The sequence below is a fragment of the Cryptomeria japonica genome, chromosome 5, assembly GCF_030272615.1.
Source record: "Cryptomeria japonica chromosome 5, Sugi_1.0, whole genome shotgun sequence".
Lineage (NCBI taxonomy): Eukaryota > Viridiplantae > Streptophyta > Pinopsida > Cupressales > Cupressaceae > Cryptomeria > Cryptomeria japonica.
Genome location: NC_081409.1, coordinates 547051747 through 547076870, shown reverse-complemented (window position 1 = coordinate 547076870; position 25124 = coordinate 547051747). Strand labels below are relative to the sequence as shown.

The following is a 25124-nucleotide window of genomic DNA, read 5'->3' as shown; positions in this document are numbered from 1 at the left end:
TCCTTCAAAGGCTTGCCCAGAATGCGATATGAGGTAGGATTTCGTTTACCCTTTTAGTTATTATTGAATCAAAAAAAAAAATGATGTTTGAATGTTCTCCATGAAATGCTGGAAAAGAAAAAGAAATAAAAATACCCATGAATGTTTCTAAGATTTAGTTCCAGTTTTGAATTTTGGGTTGTTCTTGGATTCAAGATTTGTTATGGATTTCTTGAACATATTGAAAGGAGAAAATCTTCCCCATTTTATTGCTTAAACATTCTGAAAAAAAAAGGGAAACAAAAAAAAAAATGTATAAAACAAATGACTATGGTTGTGACTGTGTTTTTTTTTTTTTTTTGTATCCATATTTTTAAAAAAATAAAAAAAATTGGACTTAGCTATACACTATGAATCTTCCAAAAAAATAAAGAAGAAACACAAAAAAAAATATATATAAAAAAAGAAACAAAAAAAAAATTACATATTTTGGGTTAGGGTTTGGCGGGCGGAGGAGCCGAAGCTCGGCTCGCGCCGCCGCCCCCTCCCCCATTTCCTCCCTACCCCCGTGGCTTCGCAGGGAATCCCTGCATCCACTGTGGCCGCAGGGTAAAACCTGCGACCACAGTGTCCGCAGGGAAACCCTGCGTCCATGGCGACCCGCAGGGGGAGTCCCTGTGCCTGTAGCAAGGTAGCGAGGGAGTTGTGGGGTTTCCGCACCTTCCGGGTTGGAAGGTGGGCCCCGCAGTGCCCCCACTTTTATTTTAGTTTTTTTTATTATTTTTAGTTTTTTTTATTATTTAAAAAAATAATATAATAAATTAAATTAATTAATTTTAATGACAACCCTTTTAGATATATTTTTCTTTGTTGATAATTATTTTTTTATTAATATATATATTTTAGGTGAGGATTAATATATATATATATATATATTAATAAATAATTAATATGAAATTCGTACGTTATTAAACGATATTTTTATATATATATATTTTTAAGGAAATTTATATAATATATCGAATAGTAATTAATAACTGGTGATCTTTAATTAATACAGTATTCAGAAAACACATAGTGATTCTATCTGAGCATTCTGAGAACTTAGAAATAGGAATCGAAAATGTTAAAGTATTTAAAGTTCGTCATGGAAATTTTGAAAACTCAACTGATATGCTAACAAGATCATCAGAAACTTAATAATGTGTCGATTGGAAGTTTGGAAGAAAATGATACCTTCTTTTAGTAAAATAAATAGTTTAGTTATTTCTTCCCCAATGATGTGAAATAGATAATGGAAAAGATGGCAAGTTTATTTTATGTTTTTCGCTTGTGTTAAGTATTGGCAAGGCTTTGCTAGGTTTGTTTTGGACTTTGTCATCTGTTTACTTGTGTTGGTCATGGTCGGTTACGTCCCTAGATAGAGTAGCGTCCGTCATTTGAACCTGTAATTGCTTGAAGTGTTCAGTTGGATCCGCTTCAAAAGGGATCATTATGTAAATTCCGATCGAGGTGTCTATTGTATATTGGTTGTGTTCGCCTAAGTGGAAAAGATGTAAAAGACATGTGATTATGTAAATTCCTAACTATATTGAATGTCAGAGGGGTCTTGCAGTTGAGCAGACCCGGAGATGTAGCCCTTTAGGGGTGAACTCCGAGATCATATCCGTGTTATGCGATGCCTTGTCTCTTTTATTTCATACTTTAAGTTATCATGTATGGTTGTTTTCATAAGTGTATAATGGGAATTTAATGAAGCTAAATCAAGTGCATAAAATTATTCATCTTGATAAATGTAGTAATCAGGTTCATAAAACATTGTAAATTATGATTATGGAAAAGTATTTGGTTTATGTTAAATAAAGAAGTAATAGGGGAATGAATATTGCTAGGTTACCATTATTGTTTTAGCTTGATATAAGTTGGTAAATCGAACGAATGTGAATGGGTAACAAAGTTAGAATTAATGTTGTAATTTCAAAGTTGAAAATCTAAAGGATGAACATCATATAGGTATTTACTTTTTATCTTCTTAAATGAGTATCGCCATGTTAATCATACTTCACTATATTGGATGAATTTGTTTAGTTATTTATGTTTTAATCTTAACAAATAATCCCTACCAAATTAACTTGATAATTGGGTGAACTCAACTAGTTATCCATGTTATAACCCTATTAAATGAATTTCTTAATGATTAGCTAAAATTGAACTAAAAGGGGAAGGTTTCAATTAGTTGTTTATATCTTAATCTTAGTAAATGTATCTTTTCATATTAACTTCATTTAACTAAAAAGAGTGACATGCAATAAGTTAGTTATATTCAAATCCTAATGGGAGAACGTCACTATGAACTTATATTTTAATCCTGTAATGATGAATATCATCTTGCTAACTATATTTTAATTTAAAGGATGAACTCATGTGTTCCTAATACCTTTTCACCTTAATGAAATTAGTCCATTTATTTGCATTATTAAAACTTCAATGAATGAACTCTATGGCTTCTTGCATTCTATCCTCCATAAAGAACTACGACTCATTAGTTGGTTATGCTTGAATTCAAATGATGGAACCTCACTCTATTAATGGAAGTTTAATCCTTAATGAACGAATCTCATCTTATTAGCCATACTTTTAATATTTAAGAAGATATCAAATGTGGGAGGTTATCTTAAAACCCAAATGAATGAACTTCGTTATATTAAACGCTTCTTAATGTAATTATGATTTAAAGTGCAATGAGTAAATAACCTCGCAATGGCCTCCTATCCACCCAAAATAAATGAACGCTTCCTAAAATTCTAAGATGTCAAATCATTGAACATATATATAATTATGTCTTATGCATTATCTCATAATTAAGATATCTGGCTTGTTGGATCAATTGACGCGAGTTGAGTTAGGTGTAAGATTACGTAATCGCATCGGGAAACTCCTTAGGTCCGTTAGCCTTCCGCTGTGTTATCTAAGTTTTAGATAACTTCAAAATGTCTTAACGTTGTATCTAATCAGTAATACTCTTAATTATTATTTTTTTAAAAAATACAAAAAAAATTACACTCTATTTGAGTGTTTTTAACTTAAACCCTCAGGGGTTTCCTGGCGGGGCATTACACTTCTCAATAAGGCGACGCTTCCTAACAGACTAGCCAAATGGGTGATGATCTTGAGCGAATTCAACATTGAATATGTGGACATAAAAGCAATAAAGGGACAAGCTATCACAAATCAGTTAGCAGATGCACCCATGATAGATGATGCTCCTCTAACTTCAAAGTTTCCAGATGAATCCATCCTGGCGGTATCACACACAATGCCTTGGCAATTGTACTTTGACGACTCATACACGCAACATGGTGCAGGAGATGGCATCCTCTTTATCACACCTCAAGGGGATTCCATTCCCAAATCATACCGATTGTCATTTCCTTGCACTAATAATATAGCAAATTTCATAAAGATAACGTTTGAGCAGATACCAAGAGAACAAAATCGAGCTGCAAATGCCATGGCTACTATTGCCTCGCTGATTGATTTACAGCAAAATGAAACCTGCTATGAGTTCTTGGTGGATAACCTTTTGGTTCCCTCGTATGAGATCACTCCTACTGAGATGATATGTGTCGTTGGTCTTGATTTCCATTTATATGGTTCCATTTTCACATACCTTCATAACAATATCCTTCCTCCAAACTTATCAAACAACCAATGTTGTACTTTCATTCGCCAATCTTCCCGATATGTCATTCTAGCTGATATCCTACACTGTCGAGGTCTAGATGGCATTCTTATTAGATGTTTAGAAGGGGACGAAGCTCAGATTGCGTTATGCGAAGTTCATGAAAGTATAGGTGGTCCACATTCTAGTGGTCCTACCTTAGCCAAGAAACTCATCGGGACTGGATATTACTGACCCAGTATGGAAAAAGATTCATATCAGTTTGTTAAGAAATGTAAGAAATGTCAAATTCATGGAGACCTTATTCATGCACCAACACAAGAACTTCAACCGATTGTGACTCCTTGGCCCTTTTGTCAGTGGGGACTCGATCTCATAGGTAAGATTCACCCTCCTTCTTCCAATTGCCACAAATTCATTATCACTACCACATAGTATTTCACAAAATGGATTGAAGTCATGCCTCTTACACAAGTCACTAGAAAACAGATTGCTATATTCATTCTTAACTATATCATTTGTTGGTACGGTATTCCTCTTTCTATCATCACCGATAACGGACGTCCCTTCAAGAACCAAGATGTTCGTGAACTTTGTGATCGCTTCCATATTACCCATCATTTCTCCACTCCATACTACCCCCAAGGTAATGGTCAAGCTGAGGCGTCTAATAAAACCATTCTTAAAATCCTCAAAAAGACAGTCGATGACACTGGCCAAAATTGTCACATCCAACTTAATCCCGCACTTTGGGCTTATTGCACAAGTGTTCACACACCTATAGGAGCCACACCTTATTCACTTGTCTATGGCACCAAAGCTATCTTTCCCATTGAGGTCGAGTTACCATCTTTGCGAGTCTCTTTGCATAATATTATCAGTGATGAAGACTACAAGGTCTCTCACTTACAAGAACTAGAACTATTGGATGGACAAAGACAAACTGCTTTTAATCACCTCAAGGCTTATAAACAAAGAATGAGTCGCAGTTACAATCATAAGGTTAAGCCTCGTCTATTTGAGGTAGGTGACTTAGTTCTCAAGGAAAATCCAAAAAAACAACAAGATAGAGAGAAGAAGAGCAAGTTCGAACCGAATTGGCTTGGTCCTTACATCATCACAACAGTCTATGGATCTGGTGCATATCAGCTTTCAACACCTAATGGAGAACCTTTGGAAGATCCAATCAACAACATGCACCTTTGCAGGTTTTACACGTAGCTCTTCAGAATATCCTAATATAAAAAATTAAAAAAATTAAAAATACAAAAAAGTCATAATAAATAAAAAATTGTTACTTGGTGAAAACCTGGCAAATAGGCACCTTGTAACACAAAAAAATTAAAAAAATTGAAAAAAAGTAAGGAGAAATAAATTCGTCCAATGGTGAAAACCACTTCACTGGTGCCCTGGGCAAGTACCATGGTGAAAATCGGGTCACCAATGCCATGTGTAGAGACATTGCTCCTCCCTCCTTCAGGATTCAATCTCATCCTTTCACTTTGCACACACTCACAACCTATCCATCCATAATAACCTTACCCATTCCCATCATGGCTTGTTATTGATCTACCTAAGATTGGTTAGCCATTCATAATAATCCCTTCTTTTCACCCCTTTCCATCCATAATAAATTAGCTCCTATCTATGGCTAAGGCAAATCCCATGTCTAGTGATGGGTGTGGCACTAAGAGCATCACATGTTCCGAGGAGTACAGTTTCTTCCAGTTTTCTTCAGTCTATCCACACACAGTCCACAATAAAGCAACACTTGCATCACAGATCCATAATAAAGTTTCATCTTCTCTGCAATAAAGTATCAGTTTCATGGATTCGGTTAGTTTCCAGTGAGACACAAGCATCAATGGGCTTCAACAAATCAACTCTTTCAACAGACTCAGACAACATTATGGTTCGGTGTTATTTATCCTTTTGTGAGCGTAAACATTGTGACCAAAATCAAATAGACTTATACAAGTGACAAGAGATACTAAACTTGAGGACTACAGTGGATGTTAGTGTCCAGTCTTGGTTTTCTTTTGATTTCATCTTTTGGTGACATGTCTTTTAGCTTTTATGGGATGTCTCTGACTAGAGATTTTATCTCCAGGATGTCTTTGACTAGAAAGGCAAGGATGGGGTATCGTCACCTATTTTTCTTTGTTTTATGTGGATTGTCTCTTAGTAATGCTATGACTTGTCCAAGGATATGAGGACATTGTGAGTCTAGTGTGAACTGGGGCATTCCTTGTTTGCGACTGTCTGATCTCCATGCAAATGGGTACAATAACTTTCTGGGTCGAGCATATATCTGGATTGTCATAACCTATTTACCATAATAAAGCTCAATCATGATAAAGCACAAGAAGCTCTTTCACTTCCATATCTTCTATCTTTCATTCTCCTTTCTTGATTGATCTCCATCGTCCTTGAGTCCGTGTAGCTCGCTATCACATGACTAAGTATAATGACACGCCAAAAATATTTGCATTTTATGTAGTTTGCACCTACATTATCACATGTTAGCATTTCATACATACATATAGATATCACAATTGCACCATATCCTACAACACAGCACATGTTCACACATTTTACATTCTTATCATGTAAATAGTTATTTGCATTATCATATTCATCTGCATTTCATACATTCACATTTGCATCATGCATGACATATAAAAACATAAAAGAACAAAAATATATTGCATTTTTATCATGTACATATTTGCATCCATGTCATAAGCATCATATAGGAACATGCATCACATAGAAGCAACATCACATAGATACACATGCATATAGCTACCGCAAGGATGAATCATCTCATATATATATATATATATCAAAAAATCATAAGTGTCATGATACAATGATGTTAAAATACATATGGCTACACAATCACCCGAAGGTGTCTACATCATCATACAAACATGGTACAAAAACTAATACATAGGGAGCCCTTTGAGTCTATGATGAACTCCCTCCCTTGGATCCATCTAGCCTCAACGGAGTCTGAGCCCTGGAAGTCCCCGCCCCAGAACCATCCCTCCTGCCCCCTCTATCTGGTGGTGGTGGTGGAGGACCCATGACCCCACCACTAGACGCCTGCCTCCCGTCTCTCCCTCCAGTGGTCATCATAGTCTGTGATGGTCTCTGGAAGCTCCTATCCCACTGATATGGTGGCACAAATCCATAATATAGGTCTCTCCAGTAGGTTATCTCCTCCCCTGCCTGCAAAACATAGGCGTATTCGGCCCTTGTGTCCTCTGTTGCCTGCCTGCCTGCCCTCAGTGTTGTCTCAGCCTTCATGTAGCGCTGAATAACCTGATTAGTCTCCCGCTCAGTGTCCCTCAACTGTCTCCTGAGCCTAGCCCCATCTCATTCTAGATCCTAGATCTCATCTGCCTGCCCCTGACAGATCTCTCGCAAGGATAGTATCTCATCCTCCTCCTCTTCTCCCCCCTTACCCTATCCCTGTAGCTGCTCCTGTGGTTGTCCCTATCCCTGTACCTATCTGGGAACTTGTGCTACTGGCACCTGTAAAGGCAATCCACCTCTACCCCTGACTACATGCGCCTGTCTCTCCTCTTCGGCCTCTCTCCTCTGAGCTACCCTCCTCTCCACCACTACCCCTCGCCTCCGTCATCGACCTCTGCTTCCACTATCCCCACTATCATCATCACCATCCCCACCACCCCCCTCTATCCGCTCCCTGGATCCATCAACCGTGGAAACAAATGCTCTTCCCAATATGAACTGTACTCCACATCCATCCCTGCATCCTCCACATTTGCCCAAATATCCCACGACATGGGAACCTTCTCCAACATCTGTATCACAACCTAATCATAAAATAATAATGGACCTAAATGAGCCTGATCTCTCACTGTCCGCGCATACGTCCCTGAACCCCATGGCATTCGCTATATCCTGTCGAACTGCCTACACAATCTGTCAATCAATTGTCACTCAATGACATATGGTGTCCACCTGATCAGATACCTACTCCTGAACACATGTATGCCAGCTCCACGACGTCATCCTCCCACTCCTCATAGTCTCGATAAGGCCTCCATACCACACTGTCTACCTCATCGATCACTCGACGCCAATACTCTAGCCTCCCAATCCGTGGTTGGGAAGTAATCATATCATAAAGTGCACATAAATGCACCCATGTCCCCTGCCTCTAAAGTGTATCGATTGTGTCACCGGAAGATGCTCATATGCCCATACCTGTAGTAATGTCACTCCACACCCCAATCTTGTTGATCCATGATATAAAAACTGATGCAACTCAAAATACAAGTGTGCCAATAGACACGAACCCCATGAAAACCTGGTATGCTCAGTCACCAATGTCTCCAGTGTCCTCCCCCATCCCACAACCAACCCTCGTGTCACCCTGTCTGGATAGAGGAACCCACTGATAACTCCTGCAAGCACTGCTGGTAGCGCCAATCCTGTCATTGTCATAGTGTCCCATGTCACATGTCCTGCCCTCATCTCCAACCCTGGATCCTGAAACACTCATCTCAGTGCATCTCGATCATAAGGAACCAACTCCCCATTGATCGGTATCCGCAGTATCCTGTACACATCCTCTAAGGTGACTGTCATCTCACCCATCAGCAAATGAAACGTGCATGTCTCTGAGTGCCATCTCTCAGCTAATGTAGTCAACAACCCCATGTTTGCCTGAAAATCAGGCATATACATAATGTATCACAAGCCTATGGCCTCAACGACTGCTCTATTCTCAAATGTCAGCTCTGCTCGTAACCCCTGAGTCGAAGGGAATCTCTCTCGTGACTCCATCATAGGTAGGTCCTCCTGCAGCCAAGCAAATCAAATGTGTCAATCCTAGTAGTACTCCTTGTTCATCACAAAGTGTTGCTATTTTATTCTAGTGATTATATCTATCATATGACATTCTATCCTAGTGGTACTCCTGTTCATCACAAAGTGCTGCTTTTTTATCCCAGTGCTTATATTTATCATATGACACTCTATCCTAGTAGCATTCTCTATTCATCACAAAGTGTTGCTTTTTTCTTTTAGGGCACTTACTTGAGTAGCTTATCCAATTGACAACATATGTTCTATCACAGAATTGCCAATTTCAGCCTAATCCAATTGGCAACGTATGTTCTATCACATAATTGTCATTTTCTTTGGTACTCCATGTTCATCACAAAGTGCCTTGCTCTATCCTATCCTAGGGCCTCTGCTTGAGGGTATTCTCTTGAGTAGTTTCCTGATTGGCAATGCATGTTTTATCACATAATTGTCAATCCTAGCCCTATTTGTTATCCTAGTCTTCCCTAGAGGACCTGCTTGAGTGTATCCTCTCAGCAAATTATCCAATCGACAACGTATGTTTATCACAGAACTGTTGATTCAACCTTGAAGACATAAACATGCTTACATACTTCATAGACGTTTCTCCATTTCACAGACGCACCTAAAACACACAGATGTGCCTGCCCTGCATAGATGCGCCTGTATTTCACAAACGTGCTCGCATTTGACATAGACGCTTTTACAACCACATACGTGTTTAGCACCAACGCAAACGCACCTCACCTACCTAGACGCGCTTGGCACCAATGCAGACGTGCCTTCTCATCTTTTGACCTGCTTGACATTTTTGTAACATACCTAATATGCATTTATTGCCCTACCTAACATGCATTTATGACAACAATTAATGCAACAAGGTACAAGGAGGTTTTGTGGTACTTACCGACTCTCCTGCATCTGCTGGCCTTTGATATCAGCGAACATGGTCGAATCTGTGCACCAATTCCATCACTGTTGACTGCTCTCTGCTCTCTCTGCACTCTGATCTCTTAGGTGTGTGGATGACAATGAGGATGTTTTCCCTCATAGTCTATCTTATAGACTATCCTAGCCCTAGTCTCCCGAGTCAGTCTTCTTTATCTCGTGACTTTGTCACTCTATCCTATCTTGTTAGTCCTTTCTAGCCTTTCTTTCTTATCGAGAGATTGTCTGCGATATTTTCAAACAAAATTCATCCAATCTCTCGAGGGGGCATATCATTCCCGTCTTGGGACAACTTTGTATCAGTTCATCTTATCTTCTTTGAAACAACACAACAAGCTGCATTGTCTCAAAGATGGGCAAAATGTAGACACTTAAAATTGTCCTATATAATTAAATAAATATTTTTAATTATTTTAAGCCTAATTATTCTATTAATTAAATAAATATTTATTTATTTATTCATTTATCCTCTTCTAGTATTTTTCCTCATTTAAATAAATACATGTATTTATTTAAATTGTCCTTTTTCCTAAATTAAATAAATATTTTATTTATTTAATTGATCCCATTTCCTCTATTAATTAAATAAATATTTATTTATTTAATTAATTCATTAGCCTTTTCTACCTATGACACATGGCATTCATCTCTTAATTCCTACACTACCTACCCTCTTATTATTTTCTTATTTCTTCTATCTACCCTCTAATCCTATTCGACCATCTATCTTTTACACCTCTTAATCTTATCCCTTCATTTTCTAAAGTGTATTATATATAAGGAGATGCTTCCTTCATTATCAATCCTGAACTACGCATTCAAACTTTCATATGCGATCAAGCCTACTTGCAACCACATTTCCGTTCTTTGTTGAACTCTTGTGCACACATAAAATCTGAGAGAAAATATATCAAGCAACATCAATGGAGATAGGAAGAATGGAGATTCAAACCCTATTGGACATGTGATGGTATCATCTTTGTGGTTTTGTTGGCATTGTCTTAGGTAATCTTCATATGTTATGGTGGATCTTTGTTGTTGTTAGGCTAAGGTTTTATGGTTGAATTCATTTAGTCTTTCAATATTGTTGTGTCATTTTCATCGTAAACACAAATTATTGACTATGTTAGTACCAAAGTCATCATTGGTAGTTGACAAAAAGTCCCTCACATTATGTTACAGTTAATCTCAATCTTAGACCAAGGAAATTTTTGTCAATTATTGATCATGAATCTAATATCCATACACTTAAGATTTTGACTTTAAAATGACTAACTCTATTTTTGTCATCTATCCACTTAATAAGATTTTGTTTAGACCTATAAATCAACCAGTGTCACAAAATTTCTCTTGCCGCATGACATCATGCAATTTAATTTATTAAATTACTTATTGTGGTTTTGTAGTGCTTATTTGACACTCCATAGAGAGAAACTTGTGCATTGTTTATGATGCCACCTTTTGTAACCATAGTTGTGCATTCATTCATAGTTGCTAGGAGTAACAACCATAAGTATTTAGGTTTGGAAAAAAATTTAGACATAAGTTTATTTTTATGGATTTATTCCAATACTCCTTTTTTATCCAAACAAAAGATACTCGTAAATGTTTTAGATTTTAGCTTTACAACATTTCATAACTACAATAAATGGGCAAAATGTGTTTTTGACTCTTTCCTTTAGCTATATAGTTATTCATAATTGCACACAATAGATAACATGCTTGATAAGCTTCATGCCCTAAAAAACAACAAAGCTTGCACACAAAGCGTAAATTTGGACCTATTCACCCAAAATGCTTCACAAAATCTAGGAAAACACATTCGTACTTACAAAGTCTCTTTGCCACTCCTTTGCAATTTGAAATACTCTCTGCAAACTCGATCTCTAAATTTTTGTAGAGAGAAAATGATTTATGTTCAATCATAATTTGTATCATGTGGAAATAAGATAATTGTATTTCACTTACTCTTTGGCTTGATTAATTTCCTCCTTTTCTTCCTTTTCCTCCCATATCTTTTGGTGTTGTATTTAAGTGAAACTTTGACATCATTATTTTTTTCAAATGTTTTATACATATTCATACTAATATATCTTTTGAATTCTCTAATTATTTATTACTAAAAAAAATAATTATATTTTAACTATACTAAATTTTAATTTTATTCTTGGTTGGAGATACCCCAAAGGGGGGCCCCTTTAGCTAAGATCCAAGGTCTGAGAGGTATCCATTTTGCCAAAATTTGTTCGAGGCACGATCTTGGCCTCATCCCTTATGGTGTTGGGGCCTTGCACTCAATAAGACTTAATCCCTGAGTTCAATAAGAACCTTTCAACTTCACCATACCAAAGGCCTATTGACACTATTATAATATTTTGATTAATTTTGGTTTCTAATATTATTTATTTTTTATTAGTACTTGCGATTAGGCTAGTACTATTGCAATTGGTTGCTCTCCATTTTTGTTAACTTGTTATTATTCAATTGATTCTCCACCAATTACACCTACAAAAATTTTGTTTTGATATATTTTTTTAAATTTTTATAAAGTTAAGATGAATGATTTTTAAGTTTCTAAATGATAGAAATTATTTTTCTCCAATCTAATTGGCTTGAAAAAATTACATCTTATTCCCGGATTTCATGGATCCACTATTTAAACAAATTTTTTTAGGTATGTGGTATGTTTAAATTTTTTTATGAAATTTATTTTGCACATCCACCAAACAAATATTTATCAATTAATTTTGACTCTGTATCTAAATCTTTCAAAGCTTTATATAAATAAATAAACATACATATAATATAAACAAAACATAAATTAATAATATTATTTTAGTTATCCTCATATGTAATAAAGTAATAATATAGTATTGCTGTATATAATAATAAACATATAAAAATTTATACAATAATATTATAATATAATTATAATATATTAATAATATAATAATTAAAATACTATATTATAAGAATCCTAATGTTTGTCTACATGACTCTAATACTAACTTAATCTTAAATCTAATAATATCTCTAAATGAGCCTTAACATATTTAACTTAATCTTTGATGACAATTCTTCCTTTGAGGATGCTGAGAACAACAATCCTTCCCCTGATTTTGAGGTTAAAAGGAGATCCTCTAGACTTGCTTCCAAAAGCCACAAAAAGAAGACCCCAGTGATTGAGAACCTGGACTTTGAGGAGGACCCCATTGGGGACAAGGAGGAAGAGGACCCTAACACCATTATGGGGGCCCCTGATGGGGATGCTGTGGATGTGAATGTGACTGGGGACCCCATGGTTCTGACCACTATTGGTGCAGCTGACATGAGTATCTCTGAAATGCAAACCCAAGACCCCATTGATGTTAAGGATACGACCCCTATGGACATGGGCAATGAGGGACTTATGAGTGTGGAAATCTCTGATAGAAAAGCCCTGGACTCTGGTAATTTGGACTCGGAATTAAAAATGGCTGAACAGGTGATGCAATCTATCCCTCTGATGGGCCTGGTTAATGATAGTGATAACTCCCTTGCTAGTGGTGTGCCCAAAGAGACCGAAGAGACTATGGATGACATGGCTACTGAGAACCCCCAAGATGTCCCTACTCTCCAACAAATGGAAAAGCTGAGCATGGATGTGCTAGACATCACATGGAGAATTGGAAACCTCGGCCCTGTGCTTGATTTGCAGACTATCAAGGAGGATGTCAACCAACTCAAGAACAAGATGGAGGCTTGGGAAGCTCAAATGGCGGGCCTTAACAAATTCCATGTGCAGGTTTTACACAGCTCCACGCTCACCCTCTCTTTGTTGAGGGAACGTTCTACGGACACGGAGGAGGACAAGAAGGAGGTTAGGGACCTCTACAAGTTCATGTCCAATGAATGGAACAATGCTATGGATGCCACTGGGGTGCGCAAGGCACCCCTGTAGTTTGTTTTTTGTTTTCTGCTGTTGTTTCTGATTTCTAAAGACTTGGTTCCTTTTTGCTGATAATTGCTGTTAATTGTTGTTATAGTGTTGTTTCTGCACTATGATTTTTAATAGTTTTGCTATGTAAAGGGTCAATGCCCTTGTTCTCACTGCTTTATTAATCAAAAACATATTTAACCTAAGCCTAACTTAACACCAACTTTAAACATAACACTAATTTAACCACAATCCAAACTTAATTTTTAATTGTATTTAATATATCATGTATTTATTAGTATATGTTTAACACATGCTAATAATATAATAATTAAAATACAATAATATAAGACTCTTAATTAATATAAGACTCTTAATGTTTATTTATTAAAGAAATTTTTTGTATTAAAATAAAATTATTTTTAAATAATAAAAATAATATAATATCTAGAATAACAATATATTATTTATTGTAATTTAATATTATATCACTTATAAATGGAATAAAACTAAATAATATTATACTATATCTTATTATTTCTAATACAATCTCATATCTCAAAATCAAAATCAAAATTAAAATCAAATTACAATAAATATAACTTCAACTTACAATTCATATATTTCTAAGTTTCATTTAATTTAATGACTATTTCTATTTTTAAAATCTTATATACTTATCTTATTACATTTATTTATTTATTTTTTGCAAGGTGGCAATGCCACTTGATATATTTTATTAATAATAAATAATTTTTACAATATATTTAAAAACTGGTTCAAACTGAGCTCTCAGAGAAAAGAACCAGCAAGAAAAACTCTGGTCATTGCTCATCAACATGATTATAGAAGAGAAGTAGTGAACAATCCTCTAGCCGAAGCTAGTTACAAAATAGAGATCAACAAAGGAGCATGTAGGCTCTTTTACACATAGGAGCATGCAAGCTCATTTTACAGAATAGGAGCATGCAAGTTTATTTACAAAATAAGTTCCTGGGATATCTTGAATGCCCTGCAACAAAGAACTCCTGCAATCAAAATTGACATGCCCCTGCACCAAAAAATATATATACTACAGAACGCAAATAATTTACAAGAAACGCAAGGTTCCAAAACATGACTGACACCAACGACATGAGATTTGTGGTACGCCATTATAGACAAATGCAAAAGGAGAAGAGGTGAATGCAGAAATGCTAGAGAGAAATGAAGCCCAAAATTTTTATGTCATAAATGAAAAGAAAGAGGAGATATATCATACAAAACTGACAAACCAAAAGAAACGGCGTACAGAGATAATCATGAAAACAACGCTACGTCAAACTTTAAATGACATATGAAGGACGAATTCCCAATGTGAAAATAAATATCTCCATATTTCGCACCAGAAGAGAGTACCAAACACACGAACAACATCAATAACAACCAACTCATCATTAATGAATGCCAAGTGATGATCAAGTAAAGCAAAGTACCTCAAATCAAAACCAAATGGAATTATGAAAAGAAATACCTCACCAAGAGAAGAGAATATCAGCTCGTATAAACAAGCAATCATATAATAAGAAAGATTAAATCCTCAACTCTCTACGGGCTATAATTAATAGGTTTGGGAAGCTCATCAAATCACCCCCCAATCGAGAGGAATCAATAACAATTTTGTCACAACCCATATTAGCGAGGCAATCAGCCAATGCATTACCTTCACAATAAACATGCGAGATGATGAGGTGCTCAAACTTATCAAGAAGAGTCCATATTTGTTCAAGAATATACCAGAAATGCCAATTATCAACTTTTCTTGCCTTGCAAGCATTAATGACAATAGTTGAATCACCTTCAATATGAAGGTATTTGAAATTCAAATCCTTAGCCATAGCAAGACCTTCTAAAAGAGCACAAGCCTCAACCATATTATTTGTGCCAGGAGAAATTGGCATAGCTTTAATGCTAATAAAGAACCCAAATGATCACGAAAAACTATCCCTATTCCTGAATCACCAGGGTTTCCACGGGAGGATCCATCAAAATTCAATTTACAAAAAGGGGCATTAGGAGGATGCCATTTTATGGAATTTCTATCTACAGGTGTTTTCCGAATCCTTGGAAAGGCGGGTGATACAGGAATAATGATACTTTTCCAAGAAGAGATCATAAAATTGTCCCAAGAAGAGAACTCTGAATTCATGTTAAAATATTTCTGGACATGAGCATTAACTTGCTCAATAATACTTCTTTCCAAAATCCCAAGAACAACCGATAAATCCGATGAGTCACATCTAAAAATGCATTTGTTTCTTTCCCACCAAATGACCCATATGACTGAAGAGGGAATTATAAACCACAAACAAGCAAATAGAGAAGATGAATACAAAACTGGCCAAGACTGAAACATGTCCCATAAAGATAAAGGTAAAGGGAATGAAAGAGATAACTTTTGTAGGACAAAATGCCAACAACTACTCGCAAACTCACAATGAAGAAAAAGATGATTGACATCTTCAAGAGCTTTACCACACAAGACACAAGAAAAGGAGGCTACAATATTAAATTTGACAAAACAATCACTAGTCAAAATTCTATTTTGCAGTGCGAGCTAGGAAAAAACACCAGCTTTAGGTAATATTGAGTTATTCCAATAGAACAAAAAGGCATGATGAGGAGCATTTTGATTGGCCATTTGTTGAACAGCAAAATATCCTTCTTTAACAGAGTAGTTTCCCGATTTAGAAGGGCACCAAATAAGTTGATCTTTGATGTTAGAAAGGAAAGCCATTAGGTCTTGCAAAACATATTTAAAATTTTGAATTTCCTGCAAGGACAATGGCAGAGTAGAGGGATCCTTCCATGTAATGTCCCCATTTTGCGAGCATTAGAGTTTGTAAGAATTAGCCTATCATTTGACCCTCGTAGGCTAACAATTATTGATAGAGGGCCTCGTGTGGCAGTTACTTGGTGATTAGAGACATTACTCTTCAGCTGGATTCAGGTTTTGGCCTTTGCACAGGTTTTTTGACTCAGATTGGCACACTTACTATTTATAGTAAGTTACTATTTTGGGAGAGTCAGGGTTCCTATTAATAGTAAGACACCTAAGCAGAGCTTATTGGCAGTGTCGACCTTGATTGGGCCTTTGCAGCTATTTCTAGACTCAGTTCCACATACTTACTATTTATAGTAAGTCACTATTCAGGGTTTCTATTTTTAGACAGGCATCCAATCACATGGAGAACAGGGAGAGTCGACTCCTGGCTCAGACGGCTTAGCAATCAGACAAGTACATCAAGAGATATTAAAGTTTAAGTGACTTAAGTGATTTATTTAATATTTTAATATTATTATAAAGTTCTAAAGTAACTTTATAATAATAAAGTCACTTTAATATAATAAAGTGCGTTAAGTGAATAATTTAATGTGGGAATAAATCTTTTATCCCACATTGGCCAGGAAGGTGTTTGAGCTCTCTTAAGGAAAGAATAAAAGGAAAGGCAAGAGTTCATTCTCGGCATCCAGTTGATGAATAGTATTTTGATTGATTTTTATTGTGAAGCCTAGGGCTTTCGCAATTTTCTTCTTTGATCATAGGAAACGAAAACTTCCTATTGATAGCAATTTTGAAGGAGTGAAATAACACCTGAATTATTGCAGTTGTGGGAAAGAATACTTCAGTTCTTTCATTTGTGCAAATTGGTGAAGTTTTCTACAAGGGTTTGAAGTTTATTGTTGAAGAACATTTATAGTTGGTTGTGAATCATCCTTATTTGGCAACAAATTATTCAAGGTTTTAAGAGCAGATTGCAAGTTTGTTCTTGCTGCTACAGTGCGCATGAACAGTGCGCGTGAACAGTGCGCATGAACAGTGCCGTGAACAGTGCACTACAGTGCCATGAACAGTGTGCATGAACAGTGTCGTGAATAGTGCGCTACAGTGTCGTGAACAGTGCGCATGAACAGTGCGCTACAGTAGTTGGAGTTCTATAGAAGGGGATTTAGAGAGGTTGAACAGCTATATATATGTGACAAGGGATTTGCATATGAGAAGAATCAAACCAATATATCAAGGTAGCCATTGAAATACCAGGTTTTCTATCTATGGTCATTGTATTAGAAAATCATTACTTCATTGCATCATTTTCTATTATGATTATATCATGAAATATTTGGAGGTTGCATATGTTTAATGGAGATATAATTTGCATATTCCACATTCAACATTGATCAGCCATTTAGCTTTCATGCCAATTGTTTGCTTAAATGCCTAATGGTTGTAGGTGTACTTTCGGATGCATGACAAGTGTTTGTCTTAATGTCAACTAGCTGTACTAGTTAATTTCAGTCATTACATATGTGTGGAAAGGTCTAAAACAGCTAGTATATCATTTCTATAACAACTTTGCATTGTTAGAAGCTTTCCATAACTTCATTTGCAGCCTACAAACCCAAAGAAGACAAATTAAGAATTCACTACAGCGGCTTCAAACGTTGTATGCCAAATGTTTGACAATATTCCTTGGTGTTCATATAAGCAAAACAGGGTCAGATTAGCCAAGGGATACTACAGTGGTATCAGAGCGGTTTCCTGCCAACTTGTTGGGTGATGGTTGCATTCAATTGGTGGGAAAATCATCCGTGTACAAATCAGTTTTGATTTGGTTTTCAGTTGGGTAGTGAAAATGGGCTACATGACAACATTGTTCAGCGATAAACAGGCACTGAAAGAACTTGAACAATCACAATACAAGCTCAGCCAAGAGTTGTTGCGTTTAGAGCAAACGCTTTCAAAGTTTGGGTTGCCTAAAAGATTCAATTCACTTCCTACCAGCAAAGGTCGAACACCACAAAACAAAGAAGAAGAAGTGATTAGCATGTTTAAGGAGTATAGCACTCTTCCTCAAAAAATTAAGAAGGAACTTCCTTTCATGAGTTACATGGATTTGCACCCGAGTCCTTGCCATAAGACAGAGTTTGCAAGGAAGAAATATCACACTATAGCTCATGAATTGTTTACACATGAAATGGATAGAGAATCTACACATAAGGATGATACAACTCTTCATCAAAATGATTTGGTATCTTCAAATTCCTATGAAGTATGCAGAAATTTATATGATGAATTTGATAGACATGCTGATTTGATTCAAGAAGACACTAGCACAGCTTTGGGTAATGATTTATCTACATCATCCTTGCAAGAGGTGACTCAAGAAGTTTCTAATATAGAGGCTACTTCTGTTTTGCATGACAGCGATGATGAAACTTTGCATGAGCATGAGACAACAGTTTTTTCACATGTGCAAAATGATCCTATTGAATTGTCACATGAAAGTACTCAGAAATTGGGTACTAATGATGCATTGTATGTGGAGGATTCATGTCATGGTGAGTCTGATTTTCCAGATCAGACCTTTGAAAACAAGCTAGAAGATTCATATGTTGATACGGAATCCCAAGATCGTGCTTTGGATGGGCATGCAGTTACTTTGAGAGTGGAGGTGTGTGAAGATACTGTCATACCAGCAACTTCTACCTTATCAGTTGAGCCATCCTTTGAGGTACAAAGCAGCAGTACCTTAGATGTTGAGGTGTGCATGGATGAAAGCACACATGATGCTGCTTATCATGTAGTGAGTGATGACGAATCAGCCTCATATCATAGTGCATATTGTGAACCAGAAAACTTGTATGGGGGTCATAAGCTACAAAATCCTCATCATTTGGTTGGGCAACTAAAAGTGAATGACAATATGATTGCCACAACCATTGAGCATTTTGATGTTGCTCGTCAGATGTTGGCTACCTATGGTTGGAGTACTCCTTTGACAGATGAGCATGATGATAGTGGTTTTTCCCTTGCAGAGATACATGCACTTCGAGAAGCAATTGGAATGATGAAACAAAATTACCTAAAACTACTTGCGGACAGGGATTTTCTTCTCGAGTGGGATTGCATTTGTTATGATGCATTGAAGGGAAAGGAGGAGCAGGTCGATGAGCTCACTCATGAGCTTGAGGTGACTATGGACTCATTGCAGAGTGTCGAGTTGGCTCTTCAAGAGTCACAGTTGCAGATTGAGAAGCTTACCGAGGAGTTGAGTTTGGCACAGTCTCCACCAACTGCAAATATAGTACAGTTATATACAGAGGCAGTTGATGAGGATTTTATATCCACTGGTTGTAGTGAGGATGTGGTTACATCTATCACAGATATAGGTACGAAAGTTTCAGCTGGGATGAGTACCTTGGTTGAGAGCAGTCGAGAACCACTAGTTGCATCAAGTTCTCCTGAGGTCAGTACTGTGACAGTTGATGCAGGACAGTTTACTGGTAGCTCTTGTGTCACAATGGTGGATTCTCTTGAGAGTTGTGTGGTAGTACACAACGCTACTCCGTCCTCACAGGGCATTTGCAGAGTGTCATCTAGTTGGGAGTATGGCTCCCATGTTGATTTGTTCCCATCTCCTGGAAGCAAATCTGTCACTTCATCCCATGCAGCTGATTTTGGATGCCAGCTTGTTGTTTTTCAGAATCAAAGGGATCAGCTGCTCGATTCAAGTGTTGTTAGTGATGAGCCATTGACAGAGGTTGAAGAATTTTACCGCGACTACACAGTGAGGAGTGCTCATCATTTTTCTTTTGATCCACACACAGAGGACTTGATGATGCATCCGTGTGGATTGGCTCCGAGATGCCATCCTTTGTGGGATGGGTATTCATCATCTTCAGAAGATGGGATTAGCAGTTGCGAGCGCCCGACTCAGTAGTTTATGGGGGATTACTTGCAGGGACAGCTGTCAGTTATACATCATGCTGATATGTATCCAACAGGGTTTGCTACTTCTATGTCACAAAGTTTTCTTATGGGTACATGGTTACAGGATGGCTATGGTGTCAGTGGGCATGATGGTTTGGTTAGTTATCACATCCATGGGAGTTTATCGAGAGCTGTAGAGAGATATTGTGTTATAGACGCTTCCAGATATTTTTATCTCTATATGGCGAATGGATGTGGGGTTCAGTTGTTTTGGGATTCAGGAGGCGACAAATTTGGCACAGTGTATTGGATGGGTCCCATTGGTTTGCTTCACCACTTATGGCATGGTGAAGTTGAGATCAGAGTAGCGCAGAGGAAGTCAGAGGGTATTAGGCTTGGCCGACTTCCATTCCGGGTTTGGGATCCAGGGATATTGTGCGCAACTATGTTTATGTTGGTGCTACAGGAGTCAGTTAAGGATGTGTGGGACATTTCACAATTCTCCTTTTGGGCCTCCCGAGGATTGGAGTTTCTTTGCAGTGGAGATTGCTTGGGGACAAGCAATTTCAGGGAGGGCGGACTGTAATGTCCCCATTTTGCGAGCATTAGAGTTTGTAAGAATTAGCCTATCATTTGACCCTCGTAGGCTAACAATTATTGATAGAGGGCCTCGTGTGGCAGTTACTTGGTGATTAGAGACATTACTCTTCAGCTGGATTTAGGTTTTGGCCTTTGCACAGGTTTTTTGACTCAGATTGGCACACTTACTATTTATAGTAAGTTACTATTTTGGGAGAGTAAGGGTTCCTATTAATAGTAAGACACCTGAGCAGAGCTTATTGGCAGTGTCAACCTTGATTGGGCCTTTGCAGCTATTTCTAGACTCAGTTCCACATACTTACTATTTATAGTAAGTCACTATTCAGGGTTTCTATTTTTAGACAGGCATCCAATCACATGGAGAACAGGGAGAGTCGACTCCTGGCTCAGACGGCTTAGCAATCAGACAAGTACATCAAGAGATATTAAAGTTTAAGTGACTTAAGTGATTTATTTAATATTTTAATATTATTATAAAGTTCTAAAGTAACTTTATAATAATAAAGTCACTTTAATATAATAAAGTGCGTTAAGTGAATAATTTAATGTGGGAATAAATCTTTTATCCCACATTGGCCAGGAAGGTGTTTGAGCTCTCTTAAGGAAAGAATAAAAGGAAAGGCAAGAGTTCATTCTCGGCATCCAGTTGATGAATAGTATTTTGATTGATTTTTGTTGTGAAGCCTAGGGCTTTCGCAATTTTCTTCTTTGATCATAGGAAACGAAAACTTCCTATTGATAGCAATTTTGAAGGAGTGAAATAACACCTGAATTATTGCAGTTGTGGGAAAGAATACTTCAGTTCTTTCATTTGTGCAAATTGGTGAAGTTTTCTACAAGGGTTTGAAGTTTATTGTTGAAGAACATTTATAGTTGGTTGTGAATCATCCTTATTTGGCAACAAATTATTCAAGGTTTTAAGAGCAGATTGCAAGTTTGTTCTTGCTGCTACAGTGTGCATGAACAGTGCGCGTGAACAGTGCGCATGAACAGTGCCGTGAACAGTGCGCTACAGTGCCGTGAACAGTGCGCATGAACAGTGCCGTGAATAGTGCACTACAGTGCCGTGAACAGTGCGCATGAACAGTGCGCTACAGTAGTTGGAGTTCTATAGAAGGGGATTTAGAGAGGTTGAACAGCTATATATATGTGACAAGGGATTTGCATATGAGAAGAATCAAACCAATATATCAAGGCAGCCATTGAAATACCAGGTTTTCTATCTATGGTCATTGTATTAGAAAATCATTACTTCATTGCATCATTTTCTATTATGATTATATCATGAAATATTTGGAGGTTGCATATGTTTAATGGAGATATAATTTGCATATTCCACATTCAACATTGATCAGCCATTTAGCTTTCATGCCAATTGTTTGCTTAAATGCCTAATGGTTGTAGGTGTACTTTCGGATGCATGACAAGTGTTTGTCTTAATGTCAACTAGCTGTACTAGTTAATTTCAGTCATTACATATGTGTGGAAAGGTCTAAAACAGCTAGTATATCATTTCTATAACAACTTTGCATTGTTAGAAGCTTTCCACAACTTCATTTGCAGCCTACAAACCCAAAGAAGACAAATTAAGAATTCACTATAGCGGCTTCAAACGTTGTATGCCAAATGTTTGACAATATTCCTTGGTGTTCATATAAGCAAAACAGGGTCAGATTAGCCAAGGGATACTACATATTCATCAATAGATATTAAATAGTAATGTCTCTAATCACCAAGTAACTGCCACACGAGGCCCTCTATCAATAATTGTTAGCCTACGAGGGTCAAATGATAGGCTAATTCTTACAAACTCTAATGCTCGCAAAATGGGGACATTACATTCCATGAGACCTTGTGAGAAAACAGATCAACACTATCTACATAATCAACCAATCTAACTCCCCATGATTGAGAAAGAACAACTGAAACAGAAGCAAGAGAATCATGCTGCAAAAGAGGGGGAAAGCCATTCCAGGAGTCTTTCCAAAAAAGAATATTCTCCCCCGAATGGACATGCCAGGAGAGAAAATTAGAGACCACTTCCCTACATGAGATCATAAAGTTCCAAATAGCAGACCCCTGTGGAGGATTATAAATTGTGAAGATCCTAGCAGGGTTTTGGGAATCCAAATACTTAGCCTGCATAATTTGGCACCACAAAGATTGGGGCTTAGCATACATAAACCAAACTAGTTTGCCCCCAAAAGCCCTATTTCTTTTAGATAAGTCATGAATCCCAACACCACCAACTTGCTTGGAAAGAGACATCTTGGTCAAAGAAATCAGTGGAATTTTTTTATCTTCTGTCATGTTGTTTTTCTAAAGAAAAGATCGAATAATCTTTTCAATTTGGGAAATGACTGATCTAGGAGCTTGAAGAACTGAGATATAGTAATTGGGAATGACAGATAGGACTGTTTTAATGAGAAGTATCCTACCTGAAAGAGACAACCACCTAGCCTTCCAAGCAGAAATACGAGATTTAAGTCTCTCAATAACCGAATTCCAAATAGAAGACTTAGCAGATCCCATAAAGAAAGGAATCCCCAAATAGGTAGAAGGAAGAGAGTCTACTGGGAAACCTAAGATATTCACAAGTCTATCAGCCACCAACTGAGGAGTATTAAAAATGAAGATCTTGGATTTATGGGGGCTAATTTGTTGGCCAGATCCAGCAGTATAAGTATCCAAAATAAATTTAATATGAGTAGCCTCTTGGATAGAAGAAGACCCAAATAAAAGTGTATCATCAACAAAAAGGTTATGAGCGATTGACATATCAGAGTTAGGAATTAATACCCCTTTCCAAAAGCCCAGATCCCTTTGCTTAATAACCAATCGACTAAAAGATTCTGCCATAATGATAAATAAGAAAGGAGATAAAGGGTCTCCTTGTCTAACACACTGGGTTGAAGAAAAGTATCCAGAGGGAGCTCCATTAATGATAACAGAAAATGAAGCAGTAGAAATACAACTCTTGATCCATTTACACCAGCTTTCAGAGAAACCAAATTTTCTCAAAACTTTGAGCAAAAAAGCCCAACAAACTTTATCATAAGCCTTCATCATATCAAGTTTGACCACAAAAGCTGGGATATTGGACATATTTATGGAATGTAAAGTTTCATGAGCAACAATTGCTCCCTCATGAGTTTCCCGACCCGGAACAAAACCTCCTTGTTGAGGAGAGATGATATGAGGAAGGAGAATTTTAAGTCTTAAATAAATAGCCTTGGTGAAGATTTTGTAAATAGAGTTGCACAAAGAAATGGGTCTAAATTCAACAAAAGTTTGGGGATTCTTAGATTTCGGGATAAGGGCAATATAAGTGATGTTAAAATTTTTTAGGATATACCCACCCCTCCTAGACTCTTCCAAAGCCATTACTAAGTCAAAACCAATAAAATCCCAACATTTCTGAAAGAACAAGATAGTAAACCCATCAGGACCTGGAGCTTTGTCAAGGGCCATGGAAAAAACAACAGAATGAAGCTCATCTAAAGAAAAAGGCCTCATAAGAAAGTCATTATCCTCATGGGAAACAAGGGAGGGGATAGAATCTAAAAGCAAATCCACATGATGATCCATGGAGGAAGAAGAAAAAGAAGGAGATAACAATTCCTTAAAAAAGGACACCCCCTCCTCTCTAATTTGCTGATCTGAATTAAGGATATAACCAGACTTAGAATCCTTAATACTAAAAATTGTAGAAGCGGCTCTTTTAAGCTTGGCTTCAGCTTGAAAGAAGGCAGTATTCCTGTCACCTTCTTTAAGCCAAACCTCACGAGATTTTTGTTGCCAATAGATTTCAACCCAGGAGCAAAGGATCTCCCAGTAAGCTTGCAATTTCTTTTGAGCATTATTAGTGGAGGAATTAGTGCCATGTCTAATAATCTCCTCATTAACAACCTTCAAATCATTGGCAACTGCCTCTTTTTCATGAAAAATATTCTTAAAGACCAATTTATTCCAAGCCATAATTTGAGATTTCACGAATTTCAGTTTGGAATAAAACTGGAACATCTTATTACATTTATTACTCTATTAAAACTGTAATTACTGACCGCTACTTGGCACTTACACTTGTTTTTATACTAATTGTGCACAACATCGACGTTTTTCAAATAATAACAAAAATAAAAAATATAATTAATTACAAGACAATTGTTTGACGTGTTAAATTCTAGGAGATGATTGATTGAAGAAAAACAGAAAATAGCAACCAAGGGATGCAATACTAACCTTGAAGAAAAACAGAAAACTCTGGCTCACGGCGAATTAGTTTTAACGCGGATAAGTTGAGGCCTCCTTAATTGTCCAGTAAAATTGAGCTTAGACCGCCATTATAATACCCATTGGAGCATTGCTTCACGCTGTCTGTGGACTCTTGAAGGTATACCATGTAA

General features: G+C 36.9%; 1 protein-coding gene across 1 annotated transcript in view; it reads left to right on the top strand.

Moving 5' to 3' along the window:
* The first annotated feature begins 24908 nt into the window (after positions 1-24908).
* The window catches only part of LOC131034569 (uncharacterized), a 78961-nt gene continuing 78745 nt past the window's right edge, over positions 24909-25124 (top strand). The window contains exon 1 of the mRNA XM_057966105.2: positions 24909-25111. The gene's annotated coding sequence lies outside the window, so the exon portion shown is untranslated. The remainder of the gene's footprint in view (positions 25112-25124) is intronic.